The 6,535-nt window shown below is 52.7% G+C and overlaps 1 long non-coding RNA gene across 2 annotated transcripts in view; it reads right to left on the reverse strand.

Annotated features, from left to right (window-relative positions):
* LOC129635831 (uncharacterized) overlaps positions 1-6,295 on the reverse strand; it is a 30,164-nt gene extending 23,869 nt beyond the window's left edge. For both annotated transcript variants that reach the window (XR_008706481.1, XR_008706480.1), the window contains exon 1: positions 5,937-6,295. This is a non-coding gene — a long non-coding RNA (uncharacterized LOC129635831). The remainder of the gene's footprint in view (positions 1-5,936) is intronic.
* Between the last annotated feature and the right edge of the window lie 240 nt (positions 6,296-6,535).

Consider the following 6,535-nt stretch of genomic DNA (forward strand, 5'->3'; position numbering starts at 1 on the left):
ATTAAGCAGAGGACAAGAAAGAGACGGGTGTGCTGGGGTGGGGAGAGATGGAAGGAGGCTTGTTGGTCAGGAAGCACTTGATTTCGCAGTTTTCAGTTGGTGCCAGCAGGGAGGCAAGTTCTGGGGAGGGGGCAGGGGGTCCCCAAGTGCAGCCCAGGTGGGGCCTGGAGGGTTTCATGGAGGAGGTAAGCCCAGTACAGGGCTCTGGAGCCCACACCAGATGGTAGGGTGGCTGGAAGGGGGAAGAGAGCAGGGCAGGACGCCAGGCCAGCTCCCCATGGCTGACATGCCCACTCCTCCCACCTCTGCCTCCCCGTGATCACCAGCATATTCACCCCAAACAGTCAGCATGGACTGAGACTAATTATCCAGCCAGGAAACGCCTGCGTGGACAAGGCCACGTCTCCTGACAGCCCCAGCCCTGCCCGGGCGGCCTTGAGCGTTCCCTGCCTGCTCTCCTCGTCTGGTGCCAGCCCAAGGCCGGGGACTCGCCCTAGACACAACTCGGCCCTCACCCTGCTCCGGACCTTCTTAGCTCCACCCTGACCCTCCACAACCCTGGCCCCCTCCCCATGACTGACCCTCCCCACCCTCAGAGGAGGCTTGGGGTTTCAGTCTCGCTGGGACCAGCAGGGCCTGAGCGAGAAGGGATGCAGGGCTGGGCTCCTCCTGCTTCTGCCCTTCAAAGGCCCCCCTTGGCTCCATCTCCCTCTCTGCCCTTCCTTCCACCTGCACTCAGGGAAGGAGGGCAAGGTACACCCACACAGGGCCCCCTGGTGACCCACCAACAAGCCCACGCCAGGCCTTGAGGAGGGAGACGAAGTCCGAAAATTAGCACGTCCAGAGATGCCACCCACCTCGCTCGGGGCTGGGGGAGACACATCATACTTACACAGCATTGCTCCTTATAGCTCCAAAGTCACTTTTTGGTGCAAAAACATGAAAAATGTATTATGTATGACTTGGTATCACATTTGATATATTTAGATAATTTTTCAGAAATGAAAACTAGCAAAACCTCTCTGGGAAAAGAAATTCCCATTCCCCCACCACCACCACAACCACCAAACTTTCAGGGTATTTTTGTGCCTTCCTGGCTCTGCTCTGGGGAGGGGAGGAGCTGGAGACACCACCACCACCCCCCACAACCAGGGAGCCCACCCCTGGGAGAGGGGAGCGTGCAGCTAGCTCTTCCCGGGTGTGTGGCCCCACCAGGGATGTCAAATTGATTAACTTCATCATGGTAGTGAGCTCCCTAATGTTTTTCTTTGCAGTATCTCGGCTCTAAACGATCGTGACCCAAGGCAATTTACAGTTACTTCCATTTTTTTTAATGAAGTCTGATTTAATAGTCGGAATGGTTAATGGCCTCGTCTGTCACACATAATAAAACAGAGCCTAATTGTATTTTAAAAAGGCCCTTTTGGTATGAACAGAAGCAACAACTTGATTGCCTTGTGAGAGAGGGCTTTGCTGTGCGCTGAGATGCCTTCCCAAGGGCGCCACTTTCTCCCTGGGTCACCATTTCACCCTCCCCACAGTTCTTTCTTCTAAAAAGGAATTCCTAATTCCCCAGCCAGTTAAAACCCTTGGCCATCCTGCCAGCTTCCTCAGGCTGCCCCATCTTCAGGCACCCAGGGTTTTATACCCCTGCATAATTACAGCCCTTCAGGCCCTCCCCTTAGAAGCAAATAGCCTAACACCCATTTTACAGCTGGGAAAACTGAGACTGGCTTGTCCTACTATCCCAGAGCCCCAGGGCGGTGAGTCAGGGCCTCTCTGGTCTGGCTCTGTTACCAGCTCCCACCACTGACCCTCCCCTTTCAGACAGATAGCCCATGCTGGCTCCTCCCCTGTGACAGAACAGGGCCCCTGTGAGCAGGCCAGAGCCCTGGCCTCTCAGAGTCACTGTGCTCTGTGGGGAAACTAAGGCAGGGACGAGTGATTCACCCAAGAGCCCAAGGCTTGTTCAAAGGGCCCTGAGATAAAATTTTGGTCCTTGAGCAAATAACACACTTGCCTCCTATAAAATAAGAAAGTTTGGGAAATCCTACAGAAACCTGGCCATGGCACTCCCCCAACCCCACCCTCCCAAGTCTCCTGGTTTTCTGTCCTCAGCAGCCTGCGTTCAGGGCCCTGCCTCCCCCAGCCTCAGCACTCCCTGAGCGAGCCCACTCTGGAGCCTTCGGCGAGGTTTACCAGTTGGCCAAGCAGGTGTCCCAGGGAGGCCAGAAAGCTTAGCTGATACCACACTGAATGCACAGTAACCCTCCCCCTGGGAGTGAGGGATATCCAAGACATGACAGTGTACTTTGTGCTGTGAGCCATGTGACCCTGAATGTGAACTCCCTCTGTGAAACACAGTCACATCTGTCTCGCCCTCCCCTTGACAACCTCTGGCTGAGGGGGCATCCCCACAGCCCTGCCTTCAGTGGGCTCTTTGTTGAGGGCGTGGGGGTGCCAGTTAGGCCCATAGCGCCCCTGTGGGCTGGAAAGAGGCCAGAGTCCCATAGATGAAGTGTGTGGTGAGGGGAGCGGCTTGAACCAGTCACAGTGTGCACCCTGCAGGCTTGGGAAACAAGGCCTGTCTGGACACTCCTGCCCTTCATCCTGGAGCTCCCTTCAAGAGCCCAAGCCTGAGCAGAGGCCAAGGAGCAAAGAGCTTGTGGGCTCTTGTCCAGTGTTTTGGGCTGGAGGTGGGATGGGTAAGCTGGGAGATATAACTGCTGCTGCCCCTCTGAGCAGGGCACGGGCTGGGGCCTATCTGGCTTCTCTGAGAAGGGGAAGGAAGTTGTGGGAATGGGGACCCTTCTAGTCCCTCGCGGTAAACTATGGGGAGAGGTGGGCTTAGAGTCGAAGGACCAGGCTGCAGCCTGCCCGGCCTCCAAACTGTATGGTTTGGACCCTGCTCCTGTCTGGAATGGACAGGCAGTGATTGTCAGGACCTGGAGGCTGTGGGCAGACCACACAGGACCTTCCTCACCCACGCACGCGGAGAATCCGCAGGAAGCAGAAGTCCTCCCTTCCCAAAGGGCAAAATGGGAAAGGAACCTGTGTTCTCATTCGCTCGCTCTCTCCCTCCTGTCAGCTTCAACCTGAAAAGGACAAAACGAAAGTCGGTACCTAGAATAGCTGTGGCAGAGGCTCTGCTGGAATGAAAAATGAAAATGAGCCCTCGCGGAGAGGAAGCTCAGGGCCCCCACTGCTGCCAGAGCTGCACCTGGACACGGGGCACCTCCTCCTCGGGGATGCGAGGAGGAGCGCTTCGTCCCGACTGGCTCTGGCCACTCTCACAAACATCAGGGAGGAGCCTTGGGGTGAATCTAGCATCTCCCTTATCTCCCTCATCATCCAGCTCAGGCTTCATTAAGCACACCCTCAACGTCCTGCCTTCCCTCTCTCAGGCCTCCCTAGCAAAACCCCAAGAGTCTGTCCTCCCTGGACCTGCACTGGGTGAGATAATACAGTTGGAGAAAAGCAAGCTGTATCAGTCAGCAAAGGTCGTTTGTTGATCGGTTGCTAAGTCATGTCTGACTCTTGGTGATCCCACGAACTGCAGCACGCCCGGCTTCCCTGTCCTTCACCATCTCCCAGAGCTTGCTCAAATTCATGTCCACTGAGTCAGTAATGCCATCCAACCATCTCATCCTCTGTCACCCCCTTCTCCTCTTGCCCTCAGCATAAGTTATGCGGCAACAACAACAACCCCAGGTCTCAGGGCCGACAGAGAGCAGCTTCACTGCAAGTCGATGTGGCTCTGATCGCCAGCAGCAGGTGACACCATCATTTTCATTCCATGCTCCCTGAAATTGTCTCACAGACAACACTTTTCCTTTGTTCTCCTCCTACTTCGCTGGTCATTTCCTGTTAATCTTGTGCTGTGCTGTGCTAAGTTGCTTCAGTCGTGTCTGACTCTTTGCAACCTTATGGACTGTACTCCACCAGACTCCTCTGCCCCTGGGATTCTCCAGGCAAGAATACTGGAGTGGGTTGTCATGCCCTCCTCCAGGGGATCTTCCCGACCCAGGGATCAAACCCACGTCTCTTACGTCTCCTGCATTGGCAGGCGGGTTCTTTACCCCTAACCGGAAGTTTAAGATGAGTTGAATCTCCTTACTAGGAGGTTTGCTGTGGGTGTCTTTAACTCATCTTTCCGACCCTTAAACCTTGGAGAATCCAAGCATTAATCCTCATACTCCCTTACTGCCCACACCCACTTCCTCAGTGGGCTCATCAGGCACAAGCATTGAGCATCACCTTTGCCAATATCTCCTCCACTTATATCTTTGCCCAGTCATCACCACTAAATTTCAGATTTGTACATCCAGCGGCCAAATCAACAGTTCCACTTGGACAGGTGAAAGATGTTCAAAACTAAACTCTTGATTTTAACCCCCAAACCTACTACTCCTGACCCCTGGTCTCCCATCCTAGTTATTGGCAACTCCATTATTCAAGTCATTCAAGTCAGAAACCTCCAGGATGTCTTGACTCCACATCCAACTCATCAGCAAACTGTTTGCCCTGCCTTCAAAATACACACAGAATCTGAAATTTTCTCATCCCTTCTGCTACCACCCTGATTCAAAACAACCAACCTCTCTCTCCTGGACTATTACTGCAAGAGCCCTTTAACTGGGTTCTCTGCCCCTGGCCTTGCCCTTCTTCAGGATAGAGTGATTCTTTAAGTTAAATCAAGGCACTCCTCTCCTCAAAATCCTCCAAAGGCGTCCATTGCAGAGTAAAATCTGGTGTGCTCACCACAGCCTATGAAGACCTATGTGATCCGGCCCATTGCAGCTACCTCCGTGGTGTCACCTCACACCGTGCCTATGTCCCCAGACTCACCAAGCAGCTTCCACATCACTTTGTACTGGCCCTTCCCTCCTCCTGGAATGTACTTCTTCCAGAGACCCGTATGGCTTGCTCACATGTGGGTTGCTTGCTCACACCCACATTTAAGTCTCTGCTTAAATGTGACTTTATTAGGGAGGTCTTCCCTTACCTTCTATACAAAATAGGATCCTCCCAATTTCAGACACTTTATATTCCCCTGTCCAGCTTGATTGATTTTCATATTATTTGTCATCATGGCCCTTTTTCTGTCTCTCTCCCCAAAGTAGAATGTAAATACCAAAGAGAAGTGAATTTTATTTGTTTTGTTCATTGGTGTAGCTCCAGCCCCTAGAGCAGTGCCTGGCATGAAGCAGGCACCCAATAAATATTGTTATTTGTCAAATGAATGAATGTGTGAATGAATTAATGGGGGAGAGAGCAGAGTACAGTGGCAGGAAGTCACTTACTCCCTTGCAACACAGGGCTATTTTAGGCGTCTATTTTGTGAGACATTGAGCTTCTTCACTATTTAGTCTAGTTTCAATTGAGTTTCTGTTCTTTTCAGCCAAGGATATCCTAGATGAATCACTGCCATTCAGGCCAATTGGCAGGGAGCAAGAGTGCACGAGCCCCAGCAGGAGATTGCTGCCAGCCGTCCTTCTGCGGCAGCATGGGGTCAGGGAGCTGCCCCTTCCAATACGCTTCCTGGGCCTCTCCCCTAGCTTCTCATCTGATGTGGTGGGACAGTGCCTCAGAACACGCCACCAAGCTGGCTGTGCACCGCAAAACCTATGGCCACCCAGCACTCTGGGTCCCGGGGTAAGAAGCTTGCAGATGGGGAAAGGTTATGATAGAACTCTGGTACTTTTCCTTGCACACCTATGAACAGCCTCCTCAGCCCTTGCCCATGCTATTACAGGGACCGGGTCAGTGCCAGTCTTCCCTGGAGAAAGATGGAAGCACCAGGCAGTGCAGGCCACTGCTATGAGCCAAGCATGCTACGTGCGTTTTACCTAGAAAGGAGTCTGCCATAGTGCGCTGGCGGTCTCCTAACACCTACCCCTGTATTTTTTCTGTTGTTAAACTTCTCTTCAACTCACCCTGATTAGGCTTTCACCCCCACCACTTCATCCATCAGCTCCTGTCACCGTCACCACTGACCTCCAGGATGCAAACCTGGGGATGACTTCTTGGTCCTTGTTCAACTTGATCTCTCAGCATCAGCAGTGCGCAATGGTCTGACCCTTCCTCCAAGAACCGCTCTCACTTGATTTTCTTTCTTCCTCTGGCTGTTCACCCTCCATCTGGCTGTTGGCTCCTCCTCACTTTTCTAATCTGTTGATATAGGAGTACTTAGAAGTACTGCTGTCTCTTCATAACCACTTCCTTGAAGCTCTCGTCCCATGACTTCGTATTAACTCACTGCTATGGATTGAATGTATGTGTTCTCCCCAAATTCATATGTTGAAACCCTCAGTGTGATGGTATCTGGAGGCAGGGCCTTTGGAAGGTGATTAGGTCATAGAGGTGGAGCCATCATGATGGGATTAGTGCCTTACAAGATGATGAAGAGACCAGAGCCCTCTTTCACTCTGCCTGTTGAGGACAGGACAAGAAGGTGGCCATCTGCAAGCCAGGAAGAGAGCCCTCACTAGATCCTAACCCTGCTGGCACCTTGACCTTGGAGTTTCCAGCCTCT

Source organism: Bubalus kerabau, chromosome 21 (assembly GCF_029407905.1).
Source record: "Bubalus kerabau isolate K-KA32 ecotype Philippines breed swamp buffalo chromosome 21, PCC_UOA_SB_1v2, whole genome shotgun sequence".
Classification (NCBI taxonomy): Eukaryota; Metazoa; Chordata; class Mammalia; order Artiodactyla; family Bovidae; genus Bubalus; species Bubalus kerabau.